The sequence below is a fragment of the Nyctereutes procyonoides genome, unplaced genomic scaffold (assembly GCF_905146905.1).
Source record: "Nyctereutes procyonoides isolate TBG_1078 unplaced genomic scaffold, NYPRO_anot_genome, whole genome shotgun sequence".
NCBI classification, from domain to species: domain Eukaryota; kingdom Metazoa; phylum Chordata; class Mammalia; order Carnivora; family Canidae; genus Nyctereutes; species Nyctereutes procyonoides.
Window position 1 is genome coordinate 44,233,003 of NW_026575047.1, and position 19,320 is coordinate 44,252,322.

Genomic DNA, 19,320 nt, shown 5'->3' on the forward strand with positions numbered 1-19,320 from the left:
AACTGATAAATAAATTCAGAAAGGTCACAGGATACAAAAAAAAAAAATCAATGTACCAAAACCTGTTGTATTTCTTTACACCAATAATGAAGCCATAGAAAAAAAATCTTTTAAAAATCCCATTTACAATTACACCAAAAATAACAAAATACGAGGAATAAACTTAACCAAAGAGGTGAAGACCTGAACACTGAAAACTATAAAACACTGATGAAATAAATTGAAGGTGATACAAAGGAATGGAAAGACATTCCATACTCATGGATGGGAAGAACACATAATGTTAAAATGTCCATACTTGGGATGCCTGGGTGGCTCAATGGTTGAGGGTCTGCCTTCAGCTCAGGGAGTGATCCTGGGGTCCTGAGATGGAGTCCCACACTGGGCTTTCCACAGGGAGCCTGCTTCTCCCTCTGCCTATGTCTCTGCCTCTCTCTGTGTGTCTCTCATGAATAAGTAAATAAAACCTTTTTTTAAAAAAAGTCCATACTACCCAAAGCAATCTACAGACTTAATGCAATCCATATCTAAATACCAATAGGAACTTTCACAGAACTAGAAAAAATAATCCTAAAATTTGTATGGAACCATGAAAGACCATAAATAGTCAAAGCAATCTTGAAAAAGAAAAAAAAACTGGAGGTGTCACAATTCCAGACTTCAAATTATATTACAAAGCTATACTATCCAAACAGTGTGGTACTAGCGCAAAAGTAGACACATAGATCAACGGAATAGAATGGAAAACCCAAAAACAAACCCACACTTATATGCTCAATTAATCTTTGACAGAAGTGGCAAGAATATTCAATGGTAAAAAAGATAGTCTTTTCAATAAATGGTGTTGAGAAAACCAGACAGCTACATACAAAAGAATGAATATGGATCATTTCCTTACAACATACACAAAGACAAACTCAAAATGGATCAAGGACCTAAATGTGAGACCTGAAACTGTAAAAACCCTGGAAGAGAGCACAGACAGTAATTTCTTCGACAGGTTATAGCAACAACTTTCTAAATAGGTCTCCTAAGGCAAAAGAAACAAAAGTGAAAATAAACTGCATCAAAATAAAAAGCTTCTGCACAGTAAAGGAAGCTACCAGTAAAACTAAAGGACAACCTGCTGAATGGGAGAAGATATTTGCAAATGACACATCCAAAAAAGGATTAGATATCCGAAATATATAAAGAACTTATACAATTCAACACCCCAAAAACAAATCATCCTATTAAAAATGGGCGGAACACATTAACAGATATTTCCCCAAAGACCTACAGATGGCCCAGACACATGAAAAGGTGCTCAACACCACTCATTATCAGGGAAATGAAAATCAAAACCACAATGAGATCATCTCACATTTGTCAGGGTAGCTAAAATCAACAACACGAGAAACAAGTGTTGGTGAAGATGTGGAAATATAGGAGCCCTTACACACTGTTGGTGTGAATGCAAACTGTAGAAGACAGTTTAGCCACTGTAGAAAACAGTAGGGAGTTTCTTCAAAAAGTTAAAAGTAGAACTAGGCTACAATCCAGTAATTGCACTACTGGGTATTTACCCAATGAGCACTAAAACACTAATTGGAAGGAATACATGCCCCTTTATGTTTATTGGGGCAATTATTTGCAATGGAAGCAGCCCAAGTATCCGTTGATAGGTGAATGGAAAAGAAGAAATGAGATTTTATTTAAACAGATATAGATATAATGTATATAAATTATATATTGGAATATTTTATGTATATAAATATACAATTATATAAATATATATTTATGTATATATTTATGAATATTTATTTATATTTATATATTTAGTTATATATCTTATATAATTTTCATAAATTTATATAAAGTATAAATTATAGATTTATATGAATTATATATTATAGAAAATACATTTTATATATTATATAAAATTTATATGATTTATTATATATTTATATTTTAATAAACAATATATTCTATGTTTTTGTATATAGGAAATTTATATATATAGTAATATTTTTGAGCCATAAAAAAAGAATGAAATCTTGCTATTTGCAACAACCTGGATGGATCTAGAGAATACAATGCCAAGTAAAATAAGCCAGTGAGAGAAAGGCAAATACCATATGATTTTACTCATATGTGGAATTTAAGAAACAAACCAAAACAACACAGGGAAAAAAAAAATCAAATCAAGAGACAAACTCTTAACTGGTAAGAATAAACAAATGGTTCCCAGAGGGGAGGTATGTGGAGGGATGGATGAGATAAGAGAAGGGGATTAAGCGTACACTTATCTTGATGGGCACTGAGTAACATAGCTCTTGAATTGCTATATTGTAGACCTAAAACTAATATAATACTATGTTAATTATACTAGAATCAAAATTTTTAAAAACTCACTGAAAACTGGCAAGGGAATTTTTTTGGTAAGCAGACAATTTTTAATGAACAGACTGAATTTTAATGAAAATTTAAAGAGTAGCTAATTCTGTAAAAAGTTGTTGCAATTCTTCTAATACATCTTGGTATTCTATATGTAAAGTTCATAAAGATATGTAGAAGCTTTGAATTAACTTGATTGACGTACCAGAGGGTTTTTTTTTTTAAGATTTTATTTATTTATTCATGAGAGACACACACAGAGAGAGAGAGAGGCAGAGACACAGACAGAGGGAGAAGCAGGCTCCACGCGGGGAGCCTGACATGGGACTCGATCCCAGGTCTCCAGGATCATGCTCTGGGCTGAAGGCGGTGCTAAACCACTGAGTCACCAGGGCTGCCCCATTTTTATTTTCTATGAAAAGTACATTCAATACTTTTGTAAAGACTGATTTTAAAAACCACTAAACAAACTATTTAATTAGCTGTGGGAGAATCAAGGGTAAGTCTGAGTAAAAATATAAAAAATCTGCCCTCACGTTACTTTCCACTTGTTTTTAAGTCTTTGTTCCACTACAAGATTTATTTGAGAGAGAGAGCACACGAACACGAGCAGGGGGAGGGGGCAGAGGGAGAAACAGACTCCCCACAGAGCAGAGAGCTTGATGCAGGGCTAGATGCCGGGATCATGACCTGAGCTGAAGGCAGATACTGAACTGAATGAGGCACTCAGGAACCCTTTGCTCTAATTTAAAGAAACCAAAATGCAGTGCTCACTTTGGCAGCACATATACCAAAATTGGAACGATATAGAGAAGACCAGCATGGCCCCCGTGCAAGGATGACATGCAAATTCGTGAAGTGTTCCATATTTTTTGAGAAGGACAATCATAATACAGTTTCACTCATATGGCGAATATAAGAAATAGTGACAGGGATTATGAGGGAAAGGAGGCAAAGAGTGAGAAAAATTAGAGAGGGTGACAAAACACGACAGACTCCTAATTCTGGGAAATGAACAAAGGGTAGTGAAGGGGAGAAAGGCAGGAGGATGTGGTGACTGGGTGAAGGGCAGGCACTGAGGAGGGCACTTGATGGGATGAGCATTGGGTGTTATACTATATGTTGGCAGATCGAACTTCAATAAAATTAAAAAAAAAAAAGAGGAAACCAAAATGTTACTGTATGTGTGTGGTTCATGTAAGAAAGCTGATAAACAGCCCCCTACTCAAAGAGAAGGCTGTGGTTCCATACCAAGAGTGATGAATGAACAATATATTTTAAACTATAACAAAATGTTTAAGGTGAATGTACCTTTTTTGATTTCTTGGTTAGTTGATTTTTAAATGAATCAACATTGTTGCCATAGATATAAGAGAAATTCTACTGTAGTTTACAAAGCAGCCTGGTTCATGATCTCATCTACTCTCAGTAACTGAGAGACATCCCCATTTTACAGCCAAGGAAACTGATGCCCAAGGAAGGTGAGGTGATTTGTCTTGAGTCACACGACTTAAGAGTGTCACTTACTTCCCCAATGCTACAGTAGCCTCCTGATGGCCAGAGCAGTTTGAGCTAGTAACCATGATGATAGTAAAAATGGCTGACTTTTAAAGAACACTTACCATGCTCTAGGCATTGTGCTCAACACTTTATACATATCTCATCTATTTCAAACAGTCTGGTATCTCACTATTCTTTAAGTAATGAAACTGAGGCTCAGGGAGGTAAAGGAATTGTTTAAGCAGAGAAGCCAGGTTTTATCTCTAGGCATTGTAGCGCCAGATGGTTCTTGACCACTGAACCATACCCTCCCCTCACTTTAGAGCAGGGCATATCTGCATGTTATTACACACAGAGAGCCAAGATAGCTGCAAAATCATCCTTGCTCCAAGGTTGGTCAAGGTCTGAAGAGAAGTGATGGCCACTAGACAAATCAGAATTTAGGGTGAATGTTTTATATAGAATACCTTTCCTTTTTTTATTTTTGTATATTTTTTATTGGAGTTCGATTTGCCAACATATAGTATAACACCCAATGCTCATCCCATCAAGTGCCCACCTCAGTGCCCATCACCAAGTCACCCCAACCCCCCACCCACCTCCTTTTCCACCACCCCTTGTTCGTTTCCCAGAGTTAGGAGTCTCTCATGTTCTGTCTCCCTCACTGATATTTCCCACTCATTTTCTCTCCTTTCCCCTTTATTCTCTTTCACTATTTTTCACATTCCCCGTATGAATGAAACATGTTTGTCCTTCTCCGACTGGCTTACTTCACCCAGCATAATATCCTCCAGTTCCATCCACGTTGAAGCAAATGGTGGGTATTTGTCATTTCTGATGGCTGAGTAATATTCCATCGTATACATAGACCACATCTTCTTTATCCATTCATCTTTCGATGGACATCGAGGCTTCTTCCACAGTTTGGCTATTGTGGACATTGCTGCTATAAACATCGGGGTGCAGGTGTCCCGGCATTTCACTGCATCTGTATTTTAGGGGTAAATCCCCCGCAGTGCAATTGCTGGGTCGTAGGGCAGGTCTATTTTTAACTCTGAGGAACCTCCACACAGTTTTCCAGAGTGGCTGCACCAGTTCACATTCCCACCAATAGTGCAAGAGGGTTCCCCTTTTTCCACATCCTCTCCAACATTTGTGGTTTCCTGCCTTGTTAATTTTCCCCATTCTCACTGGGGTGAGGTGGTATCTCATTGTGGTTTTTATTTGTATTTCCCTGATGTCAAGTGATGCGGAGCATTTTCTCATGTGCTTGTTGGCCATGTCTATGTCTTCCTCTGTGAAATTTCTGTTCATGTCTTTTGCCCATTTCAGGACTGGATTGTTTGTTTCTTTGCTGTTGAGTTTGATAAGTTCTTTATAGATCTTGGATACTAGCCCTTTATCTGATAGGTCATTTGCAAATATCTTATCCCATACACTAACTACATGGCCTACACTTACTGAGAATGAGGAGACTCTGAATCTAGACATGAGCCTCAGAGGGGAGGTAAGCAAAAAGATCAGGATGCCCAACCTCTAGGCTCCAAATCACTAACCTGGTAAATATTTTGTAAGACAAGGTGCATCTTACCAGAGTGAACAGCAGAGAGTACAAATATCAACATGACAACATCCACAGATTCTAGGGGTACATGTTCCAGAAGGTCATCTTTGGTTAGATCACACTGGAACACCTTGTATCCTTCTGAGTCATACAAAGGATTTTGCTTGACATATTCAACTGCTTTTGGAGAAAAATCACAGGCATAAGCAAAGATATTCTGAACTTCTAAAAGTGGGAATAAACAGTTTCCAACACCGCAGCCAGCTTCACGTATAGTCAATTTTTGATCTTCAGACTCTCTACATGATCTGAGATCCTCAAACCCTCTGTTGGTCCAGTGTCTATCTTTGAAGAAGTTAGTACTATTTCTTTTGTAAAAAGGTCCCAGTTCTGAGCCTCTTTTTCCAGTTTTTGCTGCTTAAAATCAGACACTAAAACTTGATCTCTTTTCAATTTCTCCTCTTCTTCAGAGCTGAGAATCCTTGTCTGCAGCCTTTTTCTTTGCAAAGAAGCCATCTCCTAAACTGATGGTATTACTGTTAACAGTGCTGAAGACTCTCTCCATCACTGAATAACCTGAGGAATCCAAGCTGATATTGCAGACATAGGCAGGGTTTTTTCAGATGCAGTTTCTCAGGATTGGATTAAGCCTCAGGCGGCACTGGGCGCTTTTGCAGGAGACAGGAGATTCTGTTAGTGGTTTTAGAACAGTTTTTTAAGATGCTGGGTTAGTGGTTCTAGAACATTTCTTTCACCAAACAGTTCAATTCACCATTTACTAGACACTGACTCTACACAAAACCTGGCCCACTACTCAAGAGGTGGGTCACAAAGACCAAGACCTAGTCCCTACCTTCAGGCGGCTTACATTCAGTGGCCAGGACTCTCATGCACCAAACTCTAGTTCAAACCACAAGTCAAATATTATAAATCGGGTTGGTTTTTAAAAACGACAGGCCCAAGCATTGGCTGAGAAACCTTAGGGAGAAAACACTTTTCAGTTTTCGGTGCCCGCGACAAGGGGCGACTTAAAACAACCATGAGAGCCTCCCGAAGTGGTGACAGGTGGTCAGGTGGGGTCATCGTTGCCCAAGGATCAGAGACTCACTTTGGGGGCGGGGGGGGGGGAATTTGGAGCCAAGGCGGGGGGAGGGGGTGGGCTGAGTCTCTGATCACACTCCCAAGAAGCTGTCTCAGGAACCAGTGGGGCCTCGGCTCTTGCTCCTCCATTAAGGCTGAAGGAGAAGAGGCCAATGACGCGCGAGCAGGAGCCTGCGGCCCGAGGGCGCTCGGAGAAACCAGGCGGCGGCCACCAGGACCTGCGGAGGCCCGGCCACACTGGCCCCCGGCCGTGTTCGTCTAGTTCCCGCGCTCGGGCTCACCGCCATCAGTTCTTACACTTCCCTGGCCCGGGGGGCCCGACGCACTCAGCCCCGTGCAAGGCCTGGCCTCCAGGACCTCTCCCCGGGGAATCCCCCGCCACTTAGAGGTTTTTTTTTTTTAATTTTTAATTTTATATTTTTTCCGTTTATTTATCTTTTAAATAATTTATTTATTTATACATGAGATACACACACACAGAGAGAGAGAGAGGCAGAGACACAGGCAGAGGGAGAAGCAGGCTCCATGCAGGGAGCCTGACGTGGGACTCGATCCTGGGTCTCCAGGATCACGCCCTGGGCTGAAGGCGGCGCTAAACCGCTGAGCTACCAGGGCTGCCCCACTTAGAGTTTTTTATCTTTTAAAACTTTGGGGTTTTTTTTGTGTGTTGTGTTGACATGAAAATACAATTTATTCTTAAGGTACCAGAATAAAGCATTTCTTTGGCAATTAGCTTATGCTTCATTTCAAGCTCTTATGCATAATAAATTTAATGATCTTGTATAGAAATTCCTGTTAACTTTTAAATAGTTATTCAAAAGTAGTCTTTTATGGTGATATAGGGGTGTTATCTCCAGTTATATTGATTTGAAATCATAGCACTGGGCAAAGTTTTCTAGCAACATGGTCAACAGCAGGAACTTCTTTAACCTGATAAAATATATACATATATATAAAATACAGGGGCACTTAGGTGGCTCAGTTGGTTAAGTGTCAGCCTTCAGCTCAGGTCACCGTCTCAGGGCCCTGGGATTGAGTCCTCTGGCTGGCTCCCTGCTCAGCGGGGAGCCTGCTTCTCCCTCCCCCTCTGCTCCTCTCCCCCTTATTCTCTCCCCCCCTTTCCCTATCTCAAATAAAATCTTTTTTAAAAATCTATAAAACACCGGTAGCAAAAATTATACTTACTACTGGACAATTAAAATGTTCCCCTTAAGAATAAAGATTTGGTGTCACTCTCAGCATTCCTATTAAACATTGTACTGAAATTTACTGTCAGAATAAAGAAAAAGAAATTGAAGGACTATACATTAGAAAGGAGATACAGAATGGTTTCTATTCACAGATAACATAATTGTCTATATAGAAAATTTTAAAGACTCTACAAACAAACTTATAGAACTAACAAGTTTAGCAAGGTCTCTGAATACAATCATATTCCGAATATTAACAATGAACAACTGGATATTTTAAAAAGTACTACTTACACAAAAACGCATAAATATTTAGATATAAACCTAACAATATGTGTAGGAGCTGTATTTGGAAAGCTACAAAACACTGATGAAAGAAATCAAAGAAGATATAGAGGTATATCATGTTTATGGATTAAAGGAGCAATATTGTTTAAGATGCCTGTTTTCCTCAAATTGATCATAGTTTCAATGCAGTCCCTATCAAAATCCAAGCAGGACTTTCTTTTGGTAGATATTTCCAAATAAATTTGTTACTTATATGAAAAACAAAAGAACTAGAATAGTCAAAATAGTTCTGAAAACAAAGAAAAAAGAATGCTCATATCATCTAGTTTTAAGACTATTTTAGAGCTACTATAATCAAGACAGTGTAGTATTGGTGAAAAGCTAGATCCACAGATCAAACAATTTAAAATTCCAGAAATAAATCCACACAAATATGATCAATTGATTTTCAACAGACTTTACAAAGCAGCTCAGTAAAGAAGGGATAATGTTTTCTAAGGTTTCCAGAACAAGTGTTATGCTCGTATGTGGAAAAAAAAATTCAAACTACATTCACACCATGTGAAAATTAGACCCCAAATGGATTATAGACTGAAATTTTCACCCTACAACTAAAATCTTTTAGACAAATAAGATATTTATCAAAGAGTTCTTAGATACATCCCCAAAGGTATAATACATTAAATAAAAAATACAATTACACCTCTCCAACTCTAAAACCTTCTGCTCTTCAACACATACTGTGGGGAGAATGAAAATACAAGCCACAAAATGGGAGAAAATATTTGCAAGTCATGTATCAAAGAAGGACTTGTATCTAGAATAAATATCAACCACTCAAACTCAATAATAAGCAAACAATCAATCTAATAAAAAATATTCAATGTTATTAGCCATTAGGGAAATGCAAATTAAAATGAGATACCACTATACATCTTTTAGAATGTCTAAAATAATTTGTTTTTTTTTAAATATTTTATTTTTTAAGTAGTCTCTCCACTCAATGTGAGGCTCAAACTTAACAACCCTGAGATCAAGAGTTGCATTCCACTGTTGGGGATTTACCCCAAAGATCCAGATGCAATGAAACGCCGGGACACCTGCACCCCGATGTTTATAGCAGCAATGTCCACAATAGCCAAACTGTGGAAGGAGCCTCGGTGCCCATCGAAAGATGAATGGATAAAGAAGATGTGGTTTATGTATACAATGGAATATTACTCAGCCATTAGAAACGACAAATACCCACCATTTGCTTCAACGTGGATGGAACTGGAGGGTATTATGCTGAGTGAAGTGAGTCAATCGGAGAAGGACAAACAGTGTATGTTCTCATTCATTTGGGGAATATGAATAATAGTGAAAGGGAATATAAGGGAAGGGAGAAGAAATGTGTGGGAAATATCAGAAAGGGAGACAGAACATAAAGACTCCTAACTCTGGGAAATGAACTAGGGGTGGTGGAAGGGGAGGAGGGCGGGGGGTGGGGGTGAGTGGGTGACGGGCACTGAGGGGGACACTTGACGGGATGAGCACTGGGTGTTATTCTGTATGTTGGTAAATTAAACACCAATAAAAAATTATTTTATTAAAAAAAAAGAGTTGCATTCCGAGCCAGCTAGATGCCTCTAGAATGTCTAAAATATTTTTTTAACTAAAAATATAAGCACAATGAGAAAGTGTAAAACATTTGAAGCACTTATACTGCTGTTGGAAATGCAAAATGGTACAGTCACATTAGAAAAACAAAAATTATGAAAAAGTGGAAAGAAGAAAAAATATATTGTCAGTCTCTTTATAAAAAATGAAATGCAAATAGCATATAAACAAGTGGAAAAAATTTCAGACCCAGTATTAAGGAAAAAAATGAAAAAGTAAAATATCAAGGAGATCCTAGTCTTCATGATTCACCACTGACACAAATTTTTAAAATAACAGTATTCAATATTTGTGAGGATTCACTAAGACCTATATTCTCATAAACTACTGGTGGCAATGCAATTTGTTAAAGCTCTCCAGAACATGATTTGTAAATATCTGTCATGAGCTATAAAAAGTTTCATCATCTTTGAATCAGTAATTTTACTTCTATGAATGGATCCTAAGGAAATAATCAAAAATGAAGACAAAGATTTATATATAAAGAAATTCAGCATGATATTATCTTCAATACAGAAACACCAGAAACAACTTTAATACACAAAAGGCTTATATTCAATTATGGCACAACTATAAAATAGAATATTATTCAGTATTAAAAATATTTATGAAGTGTTTTTGATGACATGGGAAAATACTTCTGATGCAGTAAGAAAAAATCAGGATAGAAAAATTTATATACATGACACTGATTATATACACATAAACATGTATATATGTATGACTTTAAAAGCATTAGGATTATTTATATTTGGTTGGAGAGACACACACACACAACAACTAAGACTACTGGTTCAGACTTTGCTGTTTCATTTTTAAAATATTTAAACTTTTTCTTAAATCTTTGGGCTTTTTCACACTTGAAATTATAATTAGAAAAAAATTACATTCTTTTGCTGTGATAAGCATTGGGTGTTGTACATAAGTATTGAATCACTAAATTGTACACCTGAAATTAATATTATACTGTAGGTTAACTGGAATTTAAATAAAAACTTTTTAAAGAATTACATTGTTTTAAAATAATATCCTTTATGGGGTACCTGGGTACCTCAGTTGGTTGAGCAACTGAATTTTGGTTTCAGTTCAAGTCATGGTGTTAGGGGTCATGAGATGAGCCCCACCAAGGGGTGGTCTTTTTGAGTCTCCATCTGTTCCTCCCCCCACTTGTGCAGGCATGTGCACATTCCCTCTCTCTTAAATAAAAAAATAAATCTAACCAAACAAAACCACAACCCCTTCCCCAAAAAAACACAAAAGAATCTTGAATTTATAAACATTTTTCCTTTAAAATGTATCATAAGATCTGTATTTTATGTCTCCTTCAGCAGGAGACCCACACTGTTTCAGGCATAGCTATCTCTAAGGGGGAAATGCCAAGGATATAGTTTCCCTCAGGATTATAGGATAATACTCTCTACAGAGTAGAGATATCCACTCTCTAGATAGCCATGATCTTGTAGTGGCAAAGATAATTTCAACTATAGAATCTTAGATTTTTATTGATCACATAATGGCCATCAACATCACAAAATATATGTCATGTTCCATCCAAACTGTACTCAGAAAATTTCACAAATTATACATCATGATATATATCATAAAATACATCATTTGAAATCTTCTAAATATCTCTATCACCATATTACTCATATCCTATATTAAACAAAACAGAATGGACAGAATGGATGTCCTCTCATTTTATTGATAAAATGAGGTAGTTAATTCTAAATTTTCAATCATTCTAGGTTCTCTGGTATTTCAGATATTATGCTTTTATACATGTGAAGTTACCTAAAATCTACCAGATTGTTATATAGGAATGCCATAAAACATATTAGGAGAATATAAGATTTAGGGGAGTTTTTTAAATGCAATTAACTGGGAAAAAAGAAGAAGGAACAACTAGACAGGAAAAATACAAGCTAAAATAATGTTATGTTGGGTACATGCCAAGCAAATTCACCTTGATGAAATAATAACAGATAACTGATTCAAATGTCTACACAGGATTAAGAAATGGATTTTAAATACTTTTGACCTTAACTGAAAATACTGTGACATATACAATTAATAATATGAGGCAGGGTATAACATTAAAGGCTTAATTCATGAAATGACTTGATGGTTTCTTGTTGTTTTTATTATTATTTTACTAAAGAGGATATCTGCAGTTCTGTTAATTCATTTAAAATGAATGAGAAGACCTTCCGGTTTCCTCTTAGGATGTAGAAAAATAAAAAGCTTCATTTTAACCCTTACAACAAGAATAAAATGCAAGATGATAGCCAAACTTATAACCCTGAACCCATCAAAAACTGAAGTTTCTGGGTAACAAAACCTAAGAAATAAGTATCTTCAAGAGAAGATGTGGCATGAGTACGTTTTAACTGAGATAGATCTTGCCAGATGCCACTAAGAATTCAGCTAATATTTCTTAAAGCCAATTAGTAAGGACCAAATGTGACTGAAGACAAGATCCCGAGGGGCAAAGACATAAAGGGAATTTCCACCCAATTACAGCCTCTTACCACATACCTCACTGGGTAGTAACAAAAAAAGATGGGAGACAGGGCAAGATTTTTAATAAAGCAGCCCTTTATGGGAACAGTATTAACTGAGGGGAAAGGATATGAAATCTCTATTTGGATGCTTCTCCTCTATTTTCCCTATCAAACAAAAAGGCTTAGGCCACTGTGGGAGAGCAGCAAACTCCACTACCCTTAGGGCACTGGTTTTTACATTGCAGCAAATAAAACAGAAAAAAACCTCCACCAGTGGTCATGATGGAAATATGTGCTGAAGACAGACTTTGAGATGGGGGCTGGTTAGCTTAATTCCTGATCAGATTGGCTCAGTTCATAACTGTAAATACCTAGCAGAAGGAAAGATGTGCTTCTTTCCAGGCATAAGAACTATTTATCTCAGTCTCTAATTTCCTATACAAAATATCTGACTTCCAACAAAAATTATGTGGTGTTTAAAAAGAAAAACACATCATCAGGAGACAAATCAATCAACATTAGATTCAGATATTGTACAACTTTTGGAAATACTAGATAGAGAACTATAATTAATATATTAATGGCCTAGTGGAAAACATGGGCAACATGCATGATCAGATGGTTAATTTCAGGAGACAGAAACTGTAAGAACTGATATTAGTAAATGCTAGCCACGAAAAACAGTGAAAAGAATCTAAAATGCCCTTTTGTACTCATCAGTAGACTCAACATAGCTGAGAAAAGAATCAGCTTGAAGCTTGGTCAATAGGAATCACCTAAATTAAAACACAGAGGGGTTTAAGAATAGGGGCAAGAGGATCCTTAGAAGCTCTTAGGGAGATGCCCTATACTGGCTGGATAGGGCAACTTACACCATGTAAACAAAATCCTCACTGCACCTGTGCTTCAAGCAGTTCTTTATCCACCCTGTTCATTCAGTCTAAACAAAAGCAATGCCAGCACTTCAAGAGTCTCATCACCTGCCTAGTAGAAATTAGCCTTTATCTCTAATATCCATGCAGATCTCCATCTTTCCCCCCTCCTTCAGCAAGGCCTCCAGCTATTATCAGTAGCACTGGTATGGATACTCCATAGTTGAGTTCTAGGCTCCTAACAATAAATCCCTTTAGTATTTGGAAAATTAGTCTTCCTTTCCTCTCTCAGCCAACCCAATAAATAAAGTAATGCAGACATATAGGCAAACTTTCTCAATTCGAGTGGTCTTCTCAGTACTTCTAGTACAACTGGCTCAAACACACCTCACCCCTGTGCACTCTGCTTCTTCCATATGTTTATAAATTTGTTCACAATAGGTATCACAACCGTGGGTCACTTCTGTCCTAATGTTTGGCACCCACTATGGATCCCTGCCAGTGCCAACTGATCTGGTATTATGCTTTGTTGTTGTTGTTTTTTTAACCAGGAAAAGGTTTAAATGGAAAGTTGGGGGACAGAGATCCCCCACTGGAACAGTGCCACAGTTACTTAAGTTGGATGGTTGGTTATTGGATATTTTCCAAGGGTTACAGCAAAAGGTGGAAATGTGAGAGGCTATGAAGGCAATGAGGTTCATAAATTGATGTCTTGCTTCCTTTGCATTTGGAGGTTTTCTTGAGCCCTTAAAGAAATGAAAACAGGAAGAGCCTTCTAGGCTCTAGGAAAGCTATTGGAACTTATCACTTGCCCTAGAGAGATCATGGGCGATATGAAGCAAGATGGCAGAAGAGAAGGGTCCCCAAGTCACCTGTCCCCACCAACTTACCTAGATAACTTTCAAATCATCCTGATAACCTATGAATTCGGTCTGAGATTTAAAGAGAGAACAGCTGGAATGCTACAGTGAGAAGAGTTTGTGCTTCTATCAAGGTAGGAAGACGGAAAAAAAAAAGAAATAAATAAAAAAGCATCCAAGGGAGAGGGCCCCGCGAGGAGCCGGGCTAAGGCCCCCGGCAAGTGCCCCCAGGACAGAAAAGCGCCATCCCTGAGAAGCAGGAGCTTCACCAATCCTCCCTGACGGAAAGGCGCTTGCAGGGAGCTCGGGCAGGATCCCAGGAGGGGCGGGGATGCCCTCAGGCTCCCGGGGGCACTAACAGAGGACCTGCGCGGTGGGGGAGAGCGGGCAACACCCTGAAGCCCAGCTCCCTAAAGGGCTGCAGCAGGCGCCCAGCGGGCCCAGGAGCAGCTCGGAGGCGGCTCAGGTAGCGGCTCCGTGGAGGGGGCTGCATGGCCCTAGGAGCGCGATTCCAGCCGCGCAGGCCCTGGAGCCCAGGGCGCTGGGGGACACAGCCCAGGATCCGGCACTCCCCCAGGACAGGCAGAGGCCGGGAGGGCCCAGGACAGCAAGGACGCTCCTGCCGCCGGGTGGCCCCGAGCTGTGCAGATCAGCGGCCCCGCCCCCGGAGCATCCAGGACCCCTCAGACTGAGAGCTGCGGTAGTTAATGCGGGAGCTGACCCCAGGGCTGGAGAGCTGGCCACTGCCACTGTTGTTCCTCCTGGTGTCACCTTGTACCTGGGACTTAGCAGAGGCTTCAAAGGATAAACAGCTCCCACTGAGCCATGCACCTGGCAGGGGGCTGGGCAGCTCCCCCAGGTGCACACACCTGAGAATCAGCACAGCAGGCCCCTCCCCCAGAAGACCAGCTGGGAGGATAGGGGAAAAGCAAGTTATTGACCAAGCAGCACTGGAAAGTTCCAGGGGAAGTCGAGGGATTTACAGTATATAAAATCAGAGAATACTCCCTCTTGTTTTTTGTTTTCTGTTTGTTCCCCCCCCCCTTTCTCTCTCTCTCTCTCTCTCTCTTTTTTTTTTTCCCCTCTCCTTTTCTCCTTTTTCCAGTACAACTTGTTTTGGCCACTCTGCACTGAGCAAAATGTCTAGAAGGAAAAAATCACCCCAAAAGAAAGAATCAGAAACAGTCCTCTCTCCCACAGAGTTACAAAATTTGGAATAAAATTCAATGTCAGAAAGCCAATTCAGAAGCACAATTATAAAACTACTAGTGGTTCTAGAAAAAAGCATAAAGGATTCAAGAAACTTCATGACTACAAAATTTAGATCTAATCAGGCAAAAATTAAAAATCAATTAAATGAGATGCAATCCAAACTGGAAGTCCTAACGAGGGTTAATGAGGTAGAAGAGTGAGTGACATAGAAGACAAATTGATGGCAAGGGGGGAAACTGAGGAAAAAAGAGAAAAACAATTAAAAGATCATGAGGATAGGTTAAAGGAAATAAATGACAGCCTCAGAAGGAAAAAATATACATTTAATTGGGGTTCCCAAGGGTGCTGAAAGGGACAGAGGTCCAGAATATGTATTTCAACAAATCATAGCTGAGAACTTCCCTAACTTGGGAAGGGAAAAAGGCATTCATATCCAGGAGATAGAGAGATCCCCCCCACCTAAAATCAATAAAAACCTCTCAACACCTCAACATTTAATAGTGAAACTTGCAAATTCCAAAGATAAAGAGAAGATACATAAAGCAGCAAGAGACAAGAGATCTCTAACCTTTATGGGGAGAAGTATTAGGTTAATAGCAGACCTCTCCACAGAGACCTGGCAGGCCAGAAAGGGCTGGCAGGATGTATTCAGGCTCCTAAATGAGAAGAACATGCAGCCAAGAATACTTTATCCAGCAAGGCTCTCATTCAGAATAGAAGGAGAGGTAAAGACCTTCCAAGATAGGCAGAAACTGAAATATGTGACCACCAAGCTGGCTCTGCAAGAAATATTAAAGGGTTTCAGACTGGATAAAAAAGCAGGACCCATCTATTTTCTGTTTACAAGAGACTCATTTTAGACCTAAGGACACCTACAACCTGAAAATGACAGGTTGGAGAACCATTTACCATTCAAATGGTCCTCAAAAGAAAGCAGGGGTAGCCATCCTTATATCAGATAAATTAAAGTTCATCCCAAAGACTGTAGTAAGAGATGAAGAGGGACACTATATCATACTTAAAATATCTATCCAACAAGAGGACCTAACAATCCTCAATATTTATGCCCCCAATGTGGGAGCCGCCAAGTATATTAATTAATAACCAAAGTTAAGACAACTTAGATAATAATACACTTATACTTGGTGACTTGAATGTAGCACTTTCTACAATCGACAGTTATTCTAAGCACAACATCTCCAAAGAAACAAGAGCTTTAAATGATACACTGGACCAGATGGATTTCACGGATATTTACAGAACTTTACATCCAAATGCAACTGAATACACATTCTTCTCAAGTGCACATGGAACTTTCTCCAGAATAGACTACATACTTGGTCACAAATCAGGTCTTAACCAATATCAAAAGATTGGGATCATCCCCTTCATATTTTCAGACCATAATGCTTTGAAATTAGAACTAAATCACAAGAAGAAGTTTGGAAGGATTTCAAACACGTGGCGGTTAAGGACCATCCTCTAAAAGATGAAAGGGTCAACCAGGAAATTAGGGAAGAATTAAAAAGATTCATGGAAACTAATGAGAATGAAGATACAACCGTTCAAAATCTTTGGGATACAGCAAAAGCAGTCCTGAGGGGGAAATACATCTCAATACAAGCATCCGTCCAAAAACTGGAAAGAACCCAAATACAAAAGCTAACCTTGCACCTAAAGAAGCTGGAGAAAAAAAAACAGCAAATAGATCCTACACCCAGCAGAAGAAGAGAATAAAGATTCGAGCAGAACTCAATGAAATAGAGACCAGAAGAACTGTGGAACAGATTAACAAAATTAGGAGTTGGTTCTTTGAAAGAATTAATAAGATAAACCATTAGCCAGCCTTATTAAAGAGAGAAAAGACTCAAATTAATAAAATCATGAATGAGAAAAGAGAGATCACCACCAACACCAAGTAAATACAAACAATTTTAAAAACTTATTATGAGCAGCTATACTGGGAGGAGGGGCAAGATGGCGGAAGAGTAGGGTCCCCAAATCGCCTGTCCCCACCAAATTACCTAGATAACCTTCAAATCATCCTGAAAATCTACGAATTCGGCCTGAGATGTAAAGAGAGACCAGCTGGAATGCTACAGTGAGAAGAGTTCGCGCTTCTATCAAGGTAGGAAGACGGGGAAAAAGAAATAAAGGAACAAAAGGCCTCCGAGGGGGAGGGGCCCCGCGAGGAGCCGGGCTGAGGCCGGGGCGAGTGTCCCCAGGACAGGAGAGCCCCGTCCCGGAGGAGCAGGAGCTGCACCAACCTTCCCGGCGGGCGAAAGGGGCTCGCAGGGAGTTGGAGCAGGACCCAGGAGGGCGGGGATGCCCTCGGGCTCCCGGGGACACTAACAGACACCTGCGCCCCGGGAGAGTGCGCCGAGCTCCCTAAGGGCTGCAGCGCAGCAGCTCGGAGGGGCTCGGGAGCGGCTCCGCGGAGGGGGCTGCGGGGCGGGAGCGCGAATCCACCAGCGCAGGCCCCGGAGCACAGGGCGCCGGGACACAGCCCAGGATCCGGCCTCCCCCGGGACAGGCAGAGGCCGGGAGGGCCCAGGACAGCGAGGACGCTCCTGCCCCGAGCTGAGCACATCAGCGGCCCCGCCCGGAGCCTCCAGGCCCTGCAGACGGAGAGCCCCGTAGTTCCTGCGGGGGCTGAATCCAGGCTTCCAGAGTTGCCATAGCCACTGCGGCTGTTCCTCCTGGGGCCTGACGGGGTAAACAACCCCCACTGAGCCCGCAGCAGGCAGGGGCAGAGCAGCTCCCCCAAGTGCTAACACCTGAAAATCAGCACAACAGGCCCCTCCCCCAGAAGACCAGCTAGACAGACCAGTGATACTCCCCCGTGTTCCAATACAACTTGTTTTTGGCCACTCTGCACTGAGCAAAATGACTAGAAGGAAAACTTCACCTCAAAAGAAAGAATCAGAAACAGCCCTCTTTCCCACAGAGTTACAAAATCTGGATTACACTTCAATGTCAGAAAGCCAATTCAGAAGCACCATTATACAGCTACTGGTGGCTCTAGAAAAAAGCATTAAGGCCTCACGAGACTTCATGACTGCAGAATTTAGATCCAATCAGGCAGAAATTAAAAATCAATTGAATGAGATGCAATCCAAACTAGAAGTCCTAACGATGAGGGTTAACGAGGTGGAAGAACGAGTGAGTGACATAGAAGACAAGTTAATGGCAAAGAGGGAAACTGAGGAAAAAAGAGATAAACAATTAAAGAACCATGAAGACAGATTAAGGGAAATAAATGACACTCTAAGGAAGAAAAACCTACGTTTAATTGGGGTTCCCGAGGGCGCCGAAAGGGACAGAGGGCCAGAATATGTATTTGAATAAATCCTAGCTGAAAACTTTCCCAATCTGGGAAGGGAAACAGGCATTCAGATCCAGGAAATAGAGAGATCCCCCCTAAAATCAATAAAAACCGTTCAACACCTCGACATCTAATAGTGAAGCTTGCAAATTCCAAAGATAAAGAGAAGATCCTTAAAGCAGCAAGAGACAAGAAGTCCCTGACTTTCATGGGGAGGAATATTAGGGTAACAGCAGACCTCTCCACAGAGACCTGGCAGGCCAGAAAGGGCTGGCAGGATATATTCAGGGTCCTAGATGAGAAGAACATGCAACCAAGAATACTTTATCCAGCAAGGCTCTCATTCAAAATGGAAGGAGAGATAAAGAGCTTCCGAGACAGGCAGGAACTGAAAGAATATGTGACCTCCAAACCAGCTCTGCAAGAAATTTTAAGGGAGACTCTTAAAATTCCCCTTTAAGAAGAAGTTCAGTGGAACAATCCACAAAAACAAGGACTAAATAGATATCATGATGACATTAAACTCATATCTGTCAATAGTAACTCTGAACATGAATGGGCTTAATGACCCCATCAAAAGGCGCAGGGTTTCAGACTGGATAAAAAAGCAGGACCCATCTATTTGCTGTCTACAAGAGACTCATTTTAGACAGAAGGACACCTACAACCTGAAAATGAGCAGCTATAGTCCAATAAATTAGGCAATCTAGAAGAAATGGACACATTTCTGGAAAACCACAAACTACCAAAACTGGAACAGGAAGAAATAGAAAACCTGAACAGGCTGATAACCAGGGAGGAAATTGAAGCAGTCATCAAAAAACTCCCAAGACACAAGAGTTCAGGGCCAGATGGCTTCCCAGGGGAAT

At 40.1% G+C, this 19,320-nt stretch overlaps 1 non-coding gene and 1 pseudogene across 1 annotated transcript; one reads left to right on the top strand and one right to left on the bottom strand.

Annotated features, from left to right (window-relative positions):
• The first annotated feature begins 3,142 nt into the window (after window positions 1-3,142).
• LOC129510671 (U6 spliceosomal RNA) lies at window positions 3,143-3,249 on the top strand. Its single transcript, XR_008664643.1, has one exon. It is a non-coding gene; the product is annotated as a U6 spliceosomal RNA (small nuclear RNA).
• A 2,147-nt stretch (window positions 3,250-5,396) lies between these two features.
• LOC129510204 (tRNA N(3)-methylcytidine methyltransferase METTL6-like) lies at window positions 5,397-5,956 on the bottom strand (annotated as a pseudogene).
• Window positions 5,957-19,320: the final 13,364 nt, after the last annotated feature.